The sequence below is a fragment of the Lactuca sativa genome, chromosome 7 (genome assembly GCF_002870075.4).
Source record: "Lactuca sativa cultivar Salinas chromosome 7, Lsat_Salinas_v11, whole genome shotgun sequence".
In the NCBI taxonomy this organism is placed as follows: Eukaryota; Viridiplantae; Streptophyta; class Magnoliopsida; order Asterales; family Asteraceae; genus Lactuca; species Lactuca sativa.
In genome coordinates this window covers 156,504,588-156,523,979 of record NC_056629.2, presented here as the reverse complement: position 1 = coordinate 156,523,979, position 19,392 = coordinate 156,504,588, and positions in this window count along the sequence as shown.

The following is a 19,392-nucleotide window of genomic DNA, read 5'->3' as shown; positions in this document are numbered from 1 at the left end:
TAATTTCGGATTTTCAAAATTTTGGCTAGTTTTTAGTCTGAAACTTAATTTTGGTCCAAAAGCTTCGTTTTTTATCAAATAACTTCGTTTTCAGTCCTAAAGCTTCGTATTTGGTCAAAAAGGCACGTATTCGGTCAAATACCCTCGTTTTCGGCCCAAAAACTTTTGTTCTCGGTCAAGGTTTTTTTTGGACAAAAATTTTGACTTTTAACTTTGACTTTCAAGTTTGACTTTTGACTTCCAAATTTGACTTTTGACTTTCAAGTTTTCAAGTTTGACCTTTAAGTTTGACTTTTCAAGTTTTTCTTTCAAGTTTGACTTTCGTGGTTTAAAGTCAAAGGGCATTTTTTCTTGGCTTCACAAATCAGTTCTATTTTTTGGTAAGTTATCCATTTTGGTGAATAATGAGTTCTTCAATCACCAAGGTTCATGAAGCTTCATGCTCTCAGCCCTGTGAAGTTAAAATTAAACATTATTGTGATTAACGTGAATTATTAATTAGGGAAATTGAGGACCTTAAATATGAACGATATTCTATCAGAAAGGACCAAAAACCCTTGAAAGAAAAATTAGAAGCCCAAACCAAAGATTTAAAAAGAATTAGGGAAGAATATCGCATTAAATGTGAACATTATGATTATGCTCAAGTAAAGATCGCCATTCTAACTGTCGAGCTTAACACATTGAAAAATAAGTTTGAAAACACAGACTTTAATTTTAAAAAAAAAAATTGATGTGTCAAGTAAAAAGGTTGAGAAAATGATAGAAAAATAGTTAAAATTTAAAGATAATTAGAATAAGGGTCTAGGGTATCACAATGTTCCACCTCCCTTCAATGATAACTATACCCCGCCCCTTGAAAACAATGAGATAGAGACACCTACTCAATATGGCCAGCCCTTTGTAACAATTTTAGTTGAAGGTGAACAATCTGGTCCCACTAGAAGTGTTGAGGTGAATGATTCTGATACTTCTACCTCAAGTGCAGAGCAGATCATAGTGCAAGATGGGCATGAGCAGAACACAAATAATTCTTGTTCTGCTGATAATGATTCAAAAACCCGTGATGAGATGAATGATTCTAATGCTTCTACTTCATGTGTAGAGAGTGTAGCAATGCAAGATGGGAGTGAGCAGAACAAAATCAATTCCAGTTCTGCTGAAAGGGTTTCAAAAGCATGAAATGATGATACCTCCACTGTTGAAAAATCCAATCCACAAAAATCCATCAAGCAATCTAACAAGTGTTTTTGTGCTTGTGCTTGTGGAAGTTCTTCGAAACAAACTTTTGTTGGACAAGGACCAAGTCATAATCTGATTTATATGAAAAGACAGTATTGCTTTAACTTTGAGACTCCCGGTCACATTCCCAGAAATTACCAACATCGGGCATATTAGATCTTTCAATATGAACATAATCCAAACGAGCTACAGGTGCTACTGTCTCTTAGTAGTCTATTCCTTCTTCTTGACAATAGCCTTTGACAATGAGATGTGCCTTGTTTCGTACCACATTGTCTTCTTTATCCATCTTGTTCCAAAACACCTATTTCAGTCTGGCAACAGATGCATTTGGTGGTGTTGGAAATAACATCCAAAATTTATTTCTTTCAAACTAATTCAATTCATCTTGCATTGCTTTAACCCATTCTACATGATCAAGAACAATTTTACCTATTTTAGGTTCTATTTTAGAAATGAATGATTTAAACATGCAAATTTCTAGATTTTTCGTTAGCAGAGCCTATTTTTCTTTAAGTTGATTTTAAGTAAGAACCCTTGAAAATGTATCTCTAAGAACTTGGGTTTGTGTATGATCTTTTATCCATTTTTTCAAAGGTGGATAATTCAAGTCATATTCAAGATCAACTTCAACATTGACTTCTTTAACTTTTGATTGATCATCATTGTCATTATTTAAGTAACTCTCCCCTTGGACATTTGCATTCAGAGTTGAGCTCTCCCCCTGGAAGTAGCCATAATGATTTAAATTATCCCCATGCACAAGGTCACTAATATTTAAGTCAAATTCTAAATTCGGAATTGAATATGCATTAGAATTTTCTTCACTCTCCCCTCGATCGGACGAGTTGGAGAAGTTGCGTTATGAATTTCTTCTTCTTTATGAATTTCGACATTTACAATTAATTCATCAACCAATTTTAGCTATTCATCAGATTAATTGTAAACCGCCTTTGATTTTGAAAATATAGATCTTTCAGCTTCATCAAAAAAATTCAGAAAATCCTCATATAAGACATAAGAGGGATTGTCGATCAAGTTGTTTTTGGAAAAAAAAAATTTAGTTTGATGATTTTCCTTTTGATACCATTTAATGTACTTATCATCAAAAGTTACATAGTAACTTTCTTCAATCTTCTTCATTTCTTGTTAAGAACACGATAAGCTTTGGATATGAGTGGATATCCCAAAAAGATTGCATCATCAACTTTCACATCAAATTTGTTTTGATGTTCTTTTAAATTATAGATAAAACACCTGGAACCAAAAACATGAAAAAATTTTATGTTAGTTTTATGGTTATTTATTATCTCATAAGGAGTAATTGAAAATTGTTTATTAATGTAAGATCATTTTTTAGTAAAGCATGCGGTTCTGATTGCATCAGCCCAGAAATACAACGACAAAATCGCAAAGGATAACATGGTCCTCGCATCTTCATAAAGAGAAAAGTTTTGTCTTTCAACTACACCATTTTCTTATGGAGTGTAAGGAGATGAAAATTTATGACTTATTCCTTTGCTTGTCAAGAATTCTTCAAATGCTTGATTTTTGAACTTTGTTCCATTGTAACTTCTAACCTTCCGAACTGGTTTCCGCAATTGAAACTCGGTTTCTTTAATAAAATCCATCAATTTCTGAGTTGTCTCTGATTTCTGTTTAAGAAAGAAAACCCAAGTAAATCGTAAAAAAATCATCAACAATAACTAAAATGTATTCGTTATCGCGAATGCTCTTGATAGATGATGTGCCATAAAGATCAGTATGAATTAATTCAAGTGGATCTATTTTCTTGGTATTCATAATTCAAGAATGACTTTTTCTGCTTTGTTTACCCAGCTCATAAGCAGCACACAAATTATATTTTTCATATTTGAAAAGTGGAAGTCCTCGCATTAGATCGCTAAGAACAAGCTTGTTAGTACCCTTGAAATTAAGATGCGAAAGACACCTATGCCATAACCAACTATCATTCAAATATTCTTTCACAAGTAGAAAAATATAAGGTTTTTCTTGAATGGGATACACTTTGTCTTTCCTTTTTTATTTCAGAATAACTTTCTCAGATTCTTTATGTACCATTTATGATCCTTCTTCATCAAAAGACACTTTGTGTTGCAATCCTTCCACATATGCTACCTTACGAAGTATGAATTCGTCATTTGTAATCATCCCATATCATTTGATTTCACTAGTTGCATTATTGTCATATTTCACTCTTCCTCCATCTTTCAAACTTCGAAGCTCCCTCAATTATGATTTCCTTCTACTCATATGATAAGATCAGCCACTATCAATATACCATTCTGAATCGAACTGCTCGTCACTCATTACCTACAGAATTTAAACCAATTTAGGAACACAAACTTTCTTGGGCCCTCATGAGATTTTTTATTTTGAGATCAAAACTGGAAAAAACTTAGTTTTATCAATCCAAAACGATTTCCTAATTTAAATATTATTCATCCCTTTTCCATCTTGAAAACTAGAGTTTTGACATTACAAATATGAATTTCAACAAACTGAAATTTCATTGAATAAATTCTTTCATTTTTAGTGCCATCATTTTCGAAAATTATTTTCTTCTTGTCTTAATTTTGTTTCATGTGCCTTAAGAATAACATCTTGATCCAAATCATTTTTCCTTTGACACCTCAACATATTTTGAATTCACACCATGAATTTCCTCTTTTTGAGTAATAAGAATTTGGTGAAATTTTTTATTTTGATTTTGGATGAAGTGATGAATTAATATTTCGATTAAAAGACCTTGATGTATCAACAAACTTTTGATTTGAATTATAAGATTGAGAATCAACTTTCTTATCATTACATATATTTTCCTTTTTCTTCCAAAACTATTTCTATCAAATCAAATTCTTTTTATATCTAGCATTCATTGCCCTTTTCTTTGCTTTTATTTTTTCTATTGATTTTTGATTCTTTGTTTTTGAATTTCCTTTGGAATTTCTTTTCACAACATTGTCCTTTGAAACACCAATTGGAAGATCCTTTGTCCCACTTGTTTCATCATTATTATGTGAAATATTCACATTGTTTAAAAGTTCTAAAACATATTACCCTTTTTTTCCAAGAAGTCTTTTCTGAAAGACCTTTTGTTTCATAACCATTGTCAATTAGTGCATACCAAAAATGATATTCACAACCTTTTTCATTATCAGTCTTAACAATTGATTTCAATTCTGATGTGTCATTTTTTGTCCAGTCCCTTTTCACAAAAACTTGATTAGGTGTTTTCAGAACCTTTGGAAAACAATTTCTTCTTCTTTCAGATTTTCAAAACATTTATTCACAACATGATATTCAAATTTGATTGACTCTTCAAAAATGAAATTCTTTTTCGTTTCATCAATATTTTCACAAAAGACGAATAATCAGTTTCATCTTCAATCGATATTTCACTCATTCCGTTTTCACCAAAATTTGAATCATTCATATAATTGAGTTTTTCTTCCAAATTCAATTTTTGGCATGAAGAGTTATATTTCTCAATTAAATTTTGTTTGATTAATTGTTTGTCTTTTTCTGTTAAAATATCATTTACCAAGACCTGGTCTTCTTTTGATTTAAAAATTTCATCAATCCTTTCTATTCGAACTTTATATGAGTCACTTAGAGATTCATTAGAAGCGACTTGTAACACCTCTATTTCCAGGTATATATATTTTTTATACTGATGATGTAAATTGTTTGTAAAATGGTCCCATGTAGCACTTAAAAAAATGTGTGGATCTAATGGCGTATGTTGGGCATACGCTTGGTATGCTGGGTGTATGTGGCTGAAGGCCAAACCCTAATTTTTAGGGTTTGGACCTTATTTAAGCATCATTAACTCCTAATACCTCTTCCCATCATCACCCTTCATCCCCTATTTCGCATCTTGCAAATCATAATCTACCTTTCTGAGCATTTTTAGCCTTAGAGTGGGTTGTTCGTGTTCTTGAAGGAAGAAGAAGGAAATGTATTCACCTTAGAAGCTCAAGACCTCTTTGGATCCAAAAGCATGTTGCCCTCAAGTTTCATTTAGAGGTATAAAGCTCTAAACTTGATGGTTATTTCATTAGATCTCGCTAGATGTGGATTTTTGTGCTTATTAGTCTCATAACCTTGGTCCATTTTAGTAGGAGTTACTCTAGACCAAATGAGTTGTCCTTTTAGACATTTTAGGGTGTTTGAGTTGATAAAAATGTGATCTTGTTTTTTTTCTACCATGCAAAGGTTTTGATGTCTTAATGGTTTAAGAAGTTAGGTTTTTAAGGTTTGGGCACTTTATAGTCGTGCAATGTCTTAGAGTTGGAAACTTTATGATTTAGAACACTATTTAGGAATAGATCTAGGCTTTAGACGAAACTACTTAAGAGACTAAGCACTTAATGGAAAAATGTCATCTGACTGAGTACGCTCGGCATACTTCTGAGTACGCTACGTGTACTCATATGGAGTCCCATTTTTGAATCATGAGTATGCCTACGTACAAGCTGAGTACACTGGGCGTACTCAGCCTAGAGTTTGACTATAAGAATTGTTGACTCTGACCTTTGACCATGATTTTGACCAGGTTTGACATATGGCTATTTTGGGTATTTTGAGATATAGTCTCAGTTTTGGTCACTATTTGTTGTAAGGTGACCGATAGAAATGGTATTCGGAGCAACGTGTTGTTCAGTTATTTCGTCAGACTGTGAGGCAAGTTTTCCTCACTATATTTGTCAGTCGAAGGCACCAATACCAGCCTATTAGGTTATGTATAAATGTGTATAGGATGTTGCTATGTAATATTGATCTGCTAGATCTTCATGATTATCTTTTTGTTGGTTAAATGTTTATCGATTGCTTATGCCGACATATGGTGGTTGGGTTGAGGTTGTATTGCTTCGTCCTGTAATTCAACAAACTCGGGACAATCCAACCAGGAGCTTGTGGGCTAGGGTAATCCAACTTGGAGGTTGTATACCCAATATGATATATATATATATATATATATATATATATATATATATATATATATATATATATATATGTGTGTGTGTGTGTGTGTGTGTGTGTGGCAATCCAACCGGGAGGTTGTGGGCCAGGGCAATCCAACTAGGAGGTTGTGGGCAGGGTAATCCAACCGGGAGGTTTTGTACCCAACATACAATTTATATTTGTTTGGTTTTGTGTGTTACTTTGGGGGAACTCATTAAAATTTGGCTTACGGTTTTTAGTTTTATGTTTCAGGTACTTCAGATGATCGTGGTAAAGCAAAGGCATGATCGTTCACATCCTTCCGGTTTCATGATTTTGGATTTCGGAATACTATGATTTGTGATTATTACTTTTGTGAACAATGTTTTGTAAACAGTTATGGGTTTTGATTGGATTCTATCACACCCCAAAACCATGAATGGCGGAAACGTTCTGGGGCGGAGGACGTCATGTACAGTATCACAACAATGAAAAGTAGTAAACAAGCAAAAACATCATCTATTGCATTAATAATATAATTTTAATACAAGTGTGTTCTGTCAAATTATAATAGACACTAAAGTATAAAACAAAATGAAAGATGAGTCTTGAACGAGCTCCGTCTTCTCTAAACCTTGCATATGTACCTGTCTATCGTTGACCTAAGGATACAAGTTATTTTGAAAGAGAGTATCAGCTTTAAAGCTGGTGTGATCATAAGTATTTTAGTGTCTTAATTTGTATGTAAGTATTTGTATGTATATGAATCGTAAGTATTTGTATGTATATGAACTGTAAGTATGAAAATGTTTTGAACAATCGTAGAAATCCCTATGCTTCCGACTAAGAGTAGCCTTCTACCAAGGCATCTAGTATCTGTGTGTGTCTCCTGTAAGAGTGTGTATTTTCCCAAATCTGACTATCATTAACCAAAAATATAGCTTCTACATCACGGTCCAAGAACTTCTTGGGCCGTGAACACCTTACTCTTGGTGTTCTAGGGGTGTTTTCTAGTCCTAAACACATTAGGGTACAAGTCTAAACTAGTTTCATTGCAAGAGGAAGGGACTAGGGCTTCATTTGTCCCTTAAAGAAGGGTTTACGGTCCAAGATGTTCTTGGGCCGTAAACTCTTAAATCTTGATGGTTTCCTATGATTTCTAATGTATTAAGCACATAAGAAGCTCTATAATACAACTAGATAGAAGTACTCACTTTCTGGGACGAAAGTCCGAAGATCCTTGAGAGAGAATTCGACTTTTCTCTAGTTGGAAATGTAACTAATGAATAATTTTGGCTCGGGATCATATATATACTCCTGGGGTTTTTGGTAGAAAATATTTGTATTCAGGCATTGAATTCTAATATCAACGGGTGTTGGAATAACAGAGTTGCACAATACCCTAGTGCATCCTCTCTCCTGATATCTCTTTAAGTGTAAATCCTGAAATACTCAAACTTATACCAAAAGTCTGAAAATTTACTGCAACTGTTCTAACTTCTATTGACTTGATATGTTATACAGAATGGAAATTTCGGGTTGTCACATCATCCCCCTGTTAAAGGGAATTTCGTCCCGAAATTAGAATTTAGGTAAGCAAGTAGGCATGAATGATCGAGTCAAGAGGTGGGAAATTTCCTAATTTATTGTTTCTCGCGCTCATAAGTGAATTCGGGTCCTCGGTTGGTATCCCAACTAACCTTCACTAAAGGGAGGCGGCGTTGCTTCGTCCGCTTGCCCTCTCGGTCGAGGGTCACTACGGTTCTTATACGAAGGCGTGGATCTCGTGAATTTTGATCTCGTCGAGTGGACTTACGAGAGTCCTAACGGAAAGGTACGGTTTCAAGATCGAGACGCGAAGGGTAAAATGTACGTTACTATGCTCGCGGAGTAGGTCTAGTTTGTGAGATACAGGACCGATTCTGGTAAGAATCTCGGAGGTCCTAACTATCTTGGATTTAGTTGTCCACGCGTTACGAAGCGTATTAAGCCATTCCCAGAGTGAGACTTCCTAAACAATTTGGTCTCTCACTTGGAATTTCCAAGGTTTCTTTTTCTTGCTTATCTTCCCAGTCAAGGGCCACCCTCTGTTGGGTCAAAGTCGTAAGGGTTTCTGTAATTCGCGAGGAGTTCTGAATGGACTACGATAGGAGGTCTGCAAGACCTAGAATTTGGCGAATTTTTGTCGGCGTCTACGGTGCCGACAAATTCCCAACGGTTTTGGATAAATTGACAGAGTACTCAAGAATTTCCTCATCACTAATAGTGTGTCTTAGGGAATTTTGACTCTTTAATTCCAAAACTCTGTTCAGAGAACTTTGCGAAAAGTATCTCCGAGGGTAATGTTTCCATGGGTTCCTTCTTACTACAAGGGTAGATAAGTAAGTCATTACAAGGAGAATGACGAGCTGATCTAAGTAAGAACGGCGTACCCTACTCATTAAGCTCATGCATATCATGGGCATATTGGTCCTATCCGAGGGGTATCACTACGAACTCGAAGTGTCCGCATCGAGTTTGGAGAGTAGTCTTCAGGACATCCTTCCCTAACACTCGAACTGGTGATATTCGGATCTCAGGTCCATTTCTGAAAGTAATTATTTCCTTGCGTTTTCTCAACCAATTCATCTATGCGAGGCAGAGATAACGATTTCTTATGGAACTCTTAACGGAGTCCCCGGTCTTCAAGGCACATATGATACAATCCGTCTACTCCTGGAAGGATAAGACCGGAGCTCTCCAGGGTGAGAAGCCTGGTCTTCTAATTCTATTGTTGAGTAGTTCGCTAAGATGTCCGGACTGTTCTTGTATCTCCGTAGGTGTTTAGACTGTAGGGCGATCTGTTTACAGAAGTCGTACTTGGTTCTAAGTTTGTTCACATGACGATGCGATTACTCGTAGTCTTGGGCAGTCTCCGTCCTGAAGTTCATATTAGAATTCATACATGGTTCAACGATCACAATCTCGTGTATACGAGTCGTATATAATTAAGATTGAAAAGGTAGTCGACTAACTGATTCTTCTTTAAGCTCACATCCCATCGAGGAAAAAGAAGTTAAAGTGGAATCATAAATTCTAAACCTGTAGAACCTTGATTATATATCACCCCTATGTATACATTCTTCAGCGACAGATCAACCGTATGGATCTTTGGATTGAACTTGATGTACTGTACAAGTGGTACTTCGGGGATTTCTTTGGAAGGAAAAGAAATATGAGGTACTCCATGCATGAGTACTTAGGTGTTCTGATATGACGGCTTCGCTGGGAAGGAGATTTAGAAGAAAGAGGTGTATGTATGAAGTTGGTTTTGTACGGATCAAATTGAATCGAGTCGTATGATAATGTCAGAATCATAAGAAAACTTAAAGACATTTGATTTGAACATAAGGCGTTACAGACAAAACACAACCGTGCAACCATCAACAGAGTTACATACTTTAGACTTACTACAAGACTATTGCTGCGAATAAGGTATACTACAAAAGACAAGTGTACGCAGCATGAGCATCCCTAAACGGATGGGATCTCGCAAAAGATAAGACTCTAGTTGCACTAGTTTTGGATGGTCTATAAGTCTGTTACAAAGAAACGCCTTAATTACATTAACGTGGTTCCGGAGCAGGTTCTCCTGCAGCCGTGATCCTGAGAATCTTCCTGTCAGCGCCAGAGTTCTGCGCTATCGGGCAATCCTTCTTGAGGTGTCCAATTTCACCGCATTGGTGACATATCTGGACAGCACCAACATTGGTGATGGAAGTGATGTGTCGAGCTAGAGTGACGCGGACATGAGTGTTCTCCCTATTTATCCACTTTGAAATTTTCCTTTCATAAGGTCTAGTTTTAACACCACCATCGTAAGCCTGGTTGACTCTGATGTCAGGGGCTTGAGTGATGGGTCGTGCCGGTGCTCCACAGCTACGAGCATAGTGCCCTATTTTTAGGCAATTGCAACATTGCATCTCATGGCAAGTCCCATGATGATGGAAACTACACTTATCACACTTCGGGAGTTTTCCCTCGTATGGCCTGCTCGGTAAGGGGATGGCAGGGGTTTCCACTTGCTGCTATTGCATGGCCAACCTTTGGGATTTCTTGCGTTCTTTCTGGGCTTGACGCATTCGTTTCTTGTTCTCTGCTTTTCGGCTTTGCGAGCCTGTGACTGTTACCGTTTGACGACTTCCTGGATGGATACTACGATCGGAATCTTCAACCCCATCATCAGCATTGATTGTGCTAATAGCGCTACGGTGCGCAAGGACAGCGGTTACGGCAGCCATCACGGCAGTTGTAACTGTGGTTTGGAAGGTAGCGGCATCCATAGGAAAGGTCGGGGTTTCGTTGTTCGGCTGATTGTTTCCGGATGACGACATGATTCTGTAACACGAAAGATAAGGATTTTGTGAGCGATTCTGGTTGACCCTAAATGCACTTCGATTGTTCAAGTAAGGAGTAAGAGTATGTTCTCGAAAGTTTGACGTACATCCCTATGATGCAGTCCTAGCATGGAATGGAAGTGTGTTCGCGAAGGTTTGACCTACATCCCTATGATGCAGTCCTAGTATTGAGTGGAAGTAATTTTATGAAGGTTTGACCTACATCCCCATGATGCAGTCCTAGTAATGAGTGGAAGTAAGTTTGTAGAATGGTCTCAAGACATTTGACGTTCAAGCCGAGGTATCGTTGGTTGATGAATAACATGATCCAACCACTAAAAGAGACTTGGAAATGTATCCGGAGCTAAATTACTATAGTCCAATGACTTGACTAAAGCATGTTTCAGATAGACTCCAATGAAAGCATGATACGAGTACTTGAATAAAGAATGAAACAGAAGTTAGCCAACTGTCAATATCTTTGATATTCATGACGTAAAAGTTTGGGAAAATGACCTTGGAAAAAGGTCTTACATCATATCCAGAGAAGATAGTTCTTGACAGCATAAAGACCTAACCAAAAGTACTTACAGTACAAGATAGTTTCATAGAAAATGCCACATCGGGCATAGACAGAAAACAATTCCTTTTTAACAAGGAAAATAAAGTAAAGCATCTACTACTGGCGATGGTCATCCCTCTGGTGAACTCTCAGTTCATCCAGTTGGCGTTCCACATCAAGTAGGTGTCTTTCGTACACCCTCTGGCGTACGCGGAGTTCTATGACTTCGGCTCGTGATTCAGCCAGTGCTTGTAGCAGGGTTTCATGGTTTCTCTCAGATCTCTCGCGAGCATCTTCTAGACGAATGGTGCGTAGGGTATGCATTCTCGCATCGACGACAACTTCGGTGATCTGATGTAGGGCTGTCCTGCCTTGAATCTCATTTCAGGCCACTCTGCGGACCAAGATTGGCAAGATTCTGTCTGCTGAGCCCCCATTGCTTAGGTCATAAAAGCTTCGGTCACCATTAAATGGCATGGGCTGATCTTGTCCTTGGCTCCATGTTTCCAAGCATTCCACCCACTCAAGCGTCGGGCCATGAAAAGCCGGACGAGGGTTAGGAATTGGAAAGGGAGCTGCCTGGAGTAGGTTCTCAACCTCGGGTTCGGAGTTAGCACCGTCCGAAAGGTCTTCATCACGGTGATCATTCACAGCGATAGGATGATCATTCTCTGGTTCTTCAAACCATCTAGCAATGACCTCATTCGGAAAGGTACTAGTTGTCGTGGGGATGGAGTCCATCCATGTTATCTATGCGAGAATTGGGGTAAGAAAATAATTATTAGACGAACTATCTAGATAATTATTTAGAAAATCTTCATTAGTTACATCACTATTTGTGAAGTGCATACCAGTTATATGTAATCGAAACAGGATAGTCCTTCGAATAAGTGACCTTAACTCCAAATTCACACATAATAGGGGTAAAGCAAACTTTTCACAGATTCTAAGTCTATAACATCCTAGTTACATATAGCCTTAGTGTATCCACTTAGCAACTATCAACTTAGTAATGAAGATCCCGTTTTAGTTCTCAAGTATAAAGTACTTATAGTAACACCAAATACCCCTATAGTATTTTAGGTTTATGTTCTGTTGTTCTCATTGTGGTATTGTTAGTAACATTTTAGACTTGTTGCAACCACACAACTACACTTAGGCACATGCTAGTCAACCCTCGGATAATATAGTTGATCAGGCTATATCTTCCTAGTTTTGACCATATGTCTCCAAGTCAACCTGTGCTGCCCAACAATCGTAAATCTTTTGTATTGTCCTAGTGACACTGATTTTAGTATAAATGCAGGCACGTATACTTAATTAAATAATTTCTTATTTAAAGTATAAACTCTTGGTCAGAGTATTTTAATCCCATTGTATTTATAGTCTGTATATCTTTTATGGGTTGATATACTTAATTCACTATAAACAATGCTTTGATACCAATCTGTCACACCCCAAAACCATGAACGGCGGAAACGTTCTGGGGCGGAGGACGTCATGTATAGTATCACAACAATGAAAAGTAGTAAACAAGCAACAACATCATCCATTGCATTAATAATATAATTTTAATACAAGTGTGTTTTGTCAAATTATATTAGACACTAAAGTATAAAACAAAATGAAAGATGAGTCTTGAACGAGCTCCATCTTCTCTAAACCTTGCATATGTACCTGTCTATCGTTGACCTGAGGATACAAGTTATTTTGAAAGAGAGTATCAGCTTTAAAGATAGCGAGATCATAAGTATTTTAGTGTCTTAATTTGTATGTAAGTATTTGTATGTATATGAATCGTAAGTATTTGTATGTATATGAACTGTAAGTATGAAAATGTTTTGAACAATCCTAGAAAGCCCTATGCTTCCGACTAAGAGTAGCCTTCTACCAAGGCATCTAGTATCTGTGTGTGTCTCCTGTAAGAGTGTGTATTTTCCCAAATCTGACTATCATTAACCAAAAATATAGCTTCTACATTACCGTGCATCGTGTGAATGTTCACGAAGTGAATGTAATGGGAAAATGAAATAGTATTATGGTGTAGTATCGAACTACAACCGTACTAACTACCTTAAAACAAAAAGGTGTTCAATGTAACATGTGATCGACCTGTATCCTGCTACTGACTCTAGGAAAACGACGATGTAAGACGCCGTAAGAAATGACATTTGGCACCCATAGACTTGCAAGTCCCACTGTAGCGAGCAGCAAGGTGCAGGATAGTCAATCCAGTATAGATCTATACGCAAACTCATACGCTCCCCAATTAAGGAGATTCGGGATACAAAAACGGTCATGCCATGCCCCTATTAATGGTTCACATAACTGCATAAATGTACATGTAATAATTGTGCTAATTGAAAGATGTACTCTTTCTCTGTCTAACCTGTATGTACTGAGATGTTCTTTGTGTGCTAGCTGTAATGTATGTTCTATCTATCTAGCATGTATAGTAATGTACTGTGCATACTAGCTGTAATGTATTGTATGTATTACTCGTACTGACTCATGAATAAACTGACTCATTGTATGTTTCATTGTTCTAGTAATAGTAATTGTATCCTCCTATGCTACCCCTATGGTAACTTACTAGTGATGTAACTGGTACGTATGGACATGGAAGTATACCCTTGCTACCCAAGGGTATTGAATGAACTGGAAGAACCTTTATGACTATATATGTACACATGATATATAACTAATATTTAAATGACCTTCGGACGGATACCCGATACCCCACCAGGCCACATCTCAACGGCGAAAAGGAAATAGGGCGGGCAGGCCTTCCTAAGCCTTTTAAACATTGCTTATATAACTATACATACATAGGCATGAAATTGATAATATAAAAGCATAAAATAATTTTTGTAAAACCTTTGAACATGATTACTATCTAAGAAAAGATCGACTTGATGTCAATCTATAAAACGGGTTGAAAGCATGGGTTTGATAAAACGGTTTAAGTATAAAGAAACATTTGGTTGAAACACAATTGTAAATGAGTTTGAAATGAAACATACAGTATATAATAAAGAGTTTTAAACATATAAAACGTTTATGAAAATCATGTGAAGAAAACTGTTTGGTAAAACAGCTACTATGTAGTAAATCATGTGAATGTTGCTTATTAATCACATGATTGATAAAATAACTAGCATGATTCTACTTGTATCCCCCCCCCCATAAAACATTTAAAACATTGATTAAGGGGTATGAACTCACCTGTTGTGAGTGGTATGGATGAACTGAAGATGTAGGATTGCTAGGTGTCAAGTGAAGTCTTCAACACACTCTATGATCCTAGTTAACATATAATATCACATATATGTAATAAATTAGTCTATAAACAACTAATAAACAAATTCAAGACACCCTAGGACATACTAAACACCTTTAACAAGTGTTATTAGCCTCTAGGATTGCATCTAAGGGTTGTAAGGAAAAGCTAGTGGGTGTAGGGTTCAAGGAAACTCCATAATGGAGTTCACGGCCCTAATGTCATCGACAAAGGAGTTTACAGTCGTAAACTCATGGGTTTACGGCCGTAAGCTCCTACTTACTTGACCATTTGTTGTTTTGAGGCTTTACAAGACCCTAAGAAGCATTTTTACTTAATGGCATGGTCTTTGGAAGAGTTTAGGGCATCCTATAACTCCTTTGAGGAGTTCACGGCCCTGGGACCAAACCCCTTGGAGATTACGGTCGTAATCTCCCATGGAAAGGGTGTTTTTGGTGTTTTCAAGTCCCTAACTTAACTAGGAATAAATCTAGGCTAGTGTACAAGGCTTAAGGAGAGTTTAAAGCACCTTTTGGCCCTATTGCTTCGAGTTCACAGTTCAAGAACTTCTTGGGCCGTGAACACCTTACTCTTGGTGTTCTAGGGGTGTTTTCTAGTCCTAAACACATTAGGGTACAAGTCTAAACTAGTTTCATTGAAGGAGGAAGGGACTAGGGTTTCATTTGTCCCTTAAAGAAGGGTTTACGGTCCAAGATGTTCTTGGGCCGTAAACTCTTAAATCTTGATGGTTTCCTATGATTTCTAATGTATTAAGCACATAAGAATCTCTATAATACAACTAGATAGAAGTACTCACTTTCTGGGACGAAAGTCCGAAGATCCTTGAGAGAGAATTCGAATTTTCTCTAGTTGGAAATATAACTAATGAATAATTTTGGCTCAGAATCATATATATACTCCTGGGGTTTTTGGCGAAAAATATTTTTATTCAGGCATTGAATTCTAATATCAACGAGTGTTGGAATAACAGAAATTCACAATACCCTAGTGCATCCTCTCTCCTGATATCTCTTTAAGTGTAAATCCTGAAATACTCAAACGTATACCGAAAGTCTGAAATTTTACTGCAACTGTTCTAACTTATATTGACTTGATATGTTATACAGAATGGAAATTTCAGGTTGTCACAGATTTTAAAAATTAAAAATTTACCTTGATATTTGGGACGTTATAAGACCATAAATTCATACCTATAACATTTAGTATCAGTTTCATCTTCTTTCCGTTCAAGAAAAGGCCATATCATTTTATGTACACTTTTACCAATCTCACAATCACGATGCAATCTAGTTATATTGGTATACATACATTTTGCGATTTGATAAAAGATATTTCTTTGTTTTTGAATTATCCTATTATCCTCTTTGAACAAAATAATATAATCTCAAGCTCTAACTCACTCAAGTTCCAATGCCTCTATCATAATTCGTCTTTCCTCATTTTTAAAAGTGATCCTTCTAAGATTGCCATCAAGATTAGAATTTCTAATAGGATTCATCTTTAATCTATTACTAAAATTAGAAATTGTATCATGTAAATCAGTTAGCTTAGAATCATAACGAAAAATTGGAATATCAAGAGATTTGAGAATAGAATGTACCTTATAAATTACCTTCTCACTTTTCGAGACATGCTACTTCACCATCTTCGTTGAGAAACATGCATCTTATACCATGCCTTCATTAGTAAAGTACCTTTGGCTTTCAAGAATCACGCTTTTCACCATGAAACATCTCTCACCACTCTCATTCTTTAAACCTTTCACAATCAACCAATCTCCATGTGGTTGCCTCCGAAATTCATCTTTAGATTCAGTTGACCAGACCTCTACATTTTCATCATCATTTTTCTCATCACAAACCATCAATGCATTTCCATTGACTTTCAGCTTGTGAAGATCTTCAATCTTCTTCACATAATATGCTTCATCCTTGTCCTTTTCCTTCTTCTCATTTTGTTTCTTCAACATACATTCCCTTGTGAAATGATTTTTCCTGTTGCAATAATTGTAATCATAGTCTGAATCTCATACCAATTTCTTCTCCTTCTTTTCTTCATCTTTTTGAAAATTTTTGTAACGTTCACTTTTTGACTTTTCGGAGTTAGAATTTCCTTGCTTGAAATTATTACATCCAGATTCATTATGGTTGTTGTTTCAGAATCAAGTAAAATTCTTTTTGAAAAACTTCTTGGGATTTTTCACCATTAACACCTTATCTTCACTTGTGAGTTCATCATCTGAAATATCAGATTCGGAATTTTCAACAACATTTTTCACCTTTTTGTCTTTTGAGCTTTCATTTTTAGCTACAAAAGCTAAAGGGCCGACACTTGAAACAACTTTTTCTTCTGTAAGAACGTTAGATTAATGAGACTTAAGAATCTCAACCATTTTAGCAAGAGAATAATCTTTAAATTGTTCATGTGATTTAAGATACAATTGATTTCCATTCATGTCGAAGAGAATTCATTAACCAAAATTTTTCTTCAATTGTATTTCTTGGCAATTCATGTTTGAGCATTCTACTCAACAAATGATTAAATCGATTAATAGTTTGTTCTAAAGTTTCTTTAGCCTTTTTCTCAAATAAACCAAACTCAGAAAGCAATTCTGTTTAATTGGAATGTTTGAGATCAACATTACCATAAGATAATTCTTTCAATCTACCCAAATCTCCTTCACATTTTTATAAGAACTAACTAAATGAAATGTAACAGGAGGAAGAGAAGACCTTAGAATTCTTGTCAGTTTCAGATTGCTCATCAACTTGTCCTTTTCATCAGAAAGAATATTCTTATCATCAGCAATGACTTCATCAAATCACCCTTGAGATGTAACAATCTCTTTTGTCTTCAAATACTTATGAGAATCCTTTATTATCACATGCCAAATGCTCAAACCATGTGTTTCAATGCCAAGAACATAGTCCTCAAAATGCAAGGCTCGGACATCATGGTAATCAGGAAACAGAATTGGAGTCCTTGTAACATAACCAGCACTACTTGGAAGATTGAATGTAATCGAGTGAGAATCTTCTTTAGACATTTTCAAAGAAATTTCAATCAGAAATGAGATTTGAATTAGATATGTAAGCTAGAAATGAATTCCAAATCGAAAACGATAGATTTGAACTAAGAATTTTTAATCAAATTGCAAAACAGAAATTGTAGAATGCGGAATCGATTGAAAATACAAAGTAAAAATCTGAAGAACTCTAAGAACTTCGAACGAGATTTGATTTGAAAACAGCTTACAGAATCCTCTGCTCTAATACCACTTGTGAGAAATTAGGAACGATATATTCTAATATGAAAACATTATAACAAGAGTTGAACAATTGATAAGAACACAAAGAAGTAAATAAGATCTGATTTCATTAATGAGTAAGAGAAGATTTTGTTACAAAAGATGTGTGGAACTATTTTGTCAAAAGATACTCATTTTGTCTAAGTAGTACTCATATATACAGGCGTCTGAGAAGCACTAGAAAGGAATCCCCAGTCAACAATTCATAATTGCGAACCTAAGAATAACATAAATTCCAAAACTTGAACAATAAATTTCAAAATAGGTAAAGTGACTATACATGACATACAATTGCGAGCTAAATGTATAAAACTCTGACACAAACAAACTCCAAACTCTAACAGTATGTTATTTTGACTATTTCGCAAGCTCCTCTGAAATGTCAAAATGTCGTCTTTTTTACCATTTCACAAGGTTTCTTGCAATTTCACAGTCTCTCCTCCTCGAAAAAACAAGTGAGGGGGCGGGGGGGGGGGGGGGGGGGGGGGTGGGTCTTGAGTTTTGTTTTTTATGTAAAGGCTAAGGAAAATAACATTTTTGTTTTGTTTTTGTAATGCTCCATACATAGCTTGAGACTTAAATTTGTTTGCATATATGTATATATAAGTGGATTCAAACCAAAGTAATATGTCCAAATCACCAAGTTAAATCCTCATCGACAAAATTAATCTAATAACCACGATCGATAGAGGATATGGTTGTTATAATTGTTTGAGTTTTATAAATAGTTTTAAATACAAATTTTATAATGAAGAATAGTATTATATATGAAAAACGTAAGTTAAGAGTGTATTTAAGATTTCATTTAAAACAAACTTATTTACTTTTTGAAAAGTCAATAATTTAAAACAAATGTTTGTGAATATGAAAAAGACTTTTAAAATAATTTTTCATAAACCTTTTAAAAAGAGATTTCAATAAGTTAAGATTTCTAATTTTTTAAAACTTCTTTTAACTTTTTGGGTTGTAAAAGAAAAATGTCTCTTAAAACATATATAAGCTAAGACAAATATTTATAAAAAAAAACATTTTATTTACTTATTGATTTTTACCCACCTCAAAAGCTAAGCCAAATATTTAAAAAAAAAAAAAAAACTTATTTTCTCGCCATCATAAATCAGTAACGTCCTTTTGTCTAAAAATTATTTTAATGTTCAAAATAAAATCACATACAGCCTCTAAATTTTATTTTTATTATTTTTTTTTAATTTAATTAAAGTATGATTCACATATACCCTCTAAATATTATTATTATTATATACTTTTTTAATTTAATTGAAAAAAACAAGTTGATAGAAAATGAAACTAGATTTTCAAAGAGCTTTAAGTTTTCTATTTTAATTTTTAAAAAAATTGGAAAAAGAAATTATTTGGCATACAAATTTCTAGATTTTTTTTAACTAAAAAAAATAAAAAATAAAATAAAATAAAACTTGTAATCCAAAAACCACTTTAAGTGGCTTTTGGAAGATTTTAACTCTTAGTTACTATTATGTAATTTTACCGCTTTAATAGTTAACAATTAATTTTGTCATATTTTTTATACAAATAAAAACTATAAATTTCAACTTCTGTCTACTAGCAATTTGTTTATATTTATCAACTAATTTTACTAAACACATCATAAATCTAACAA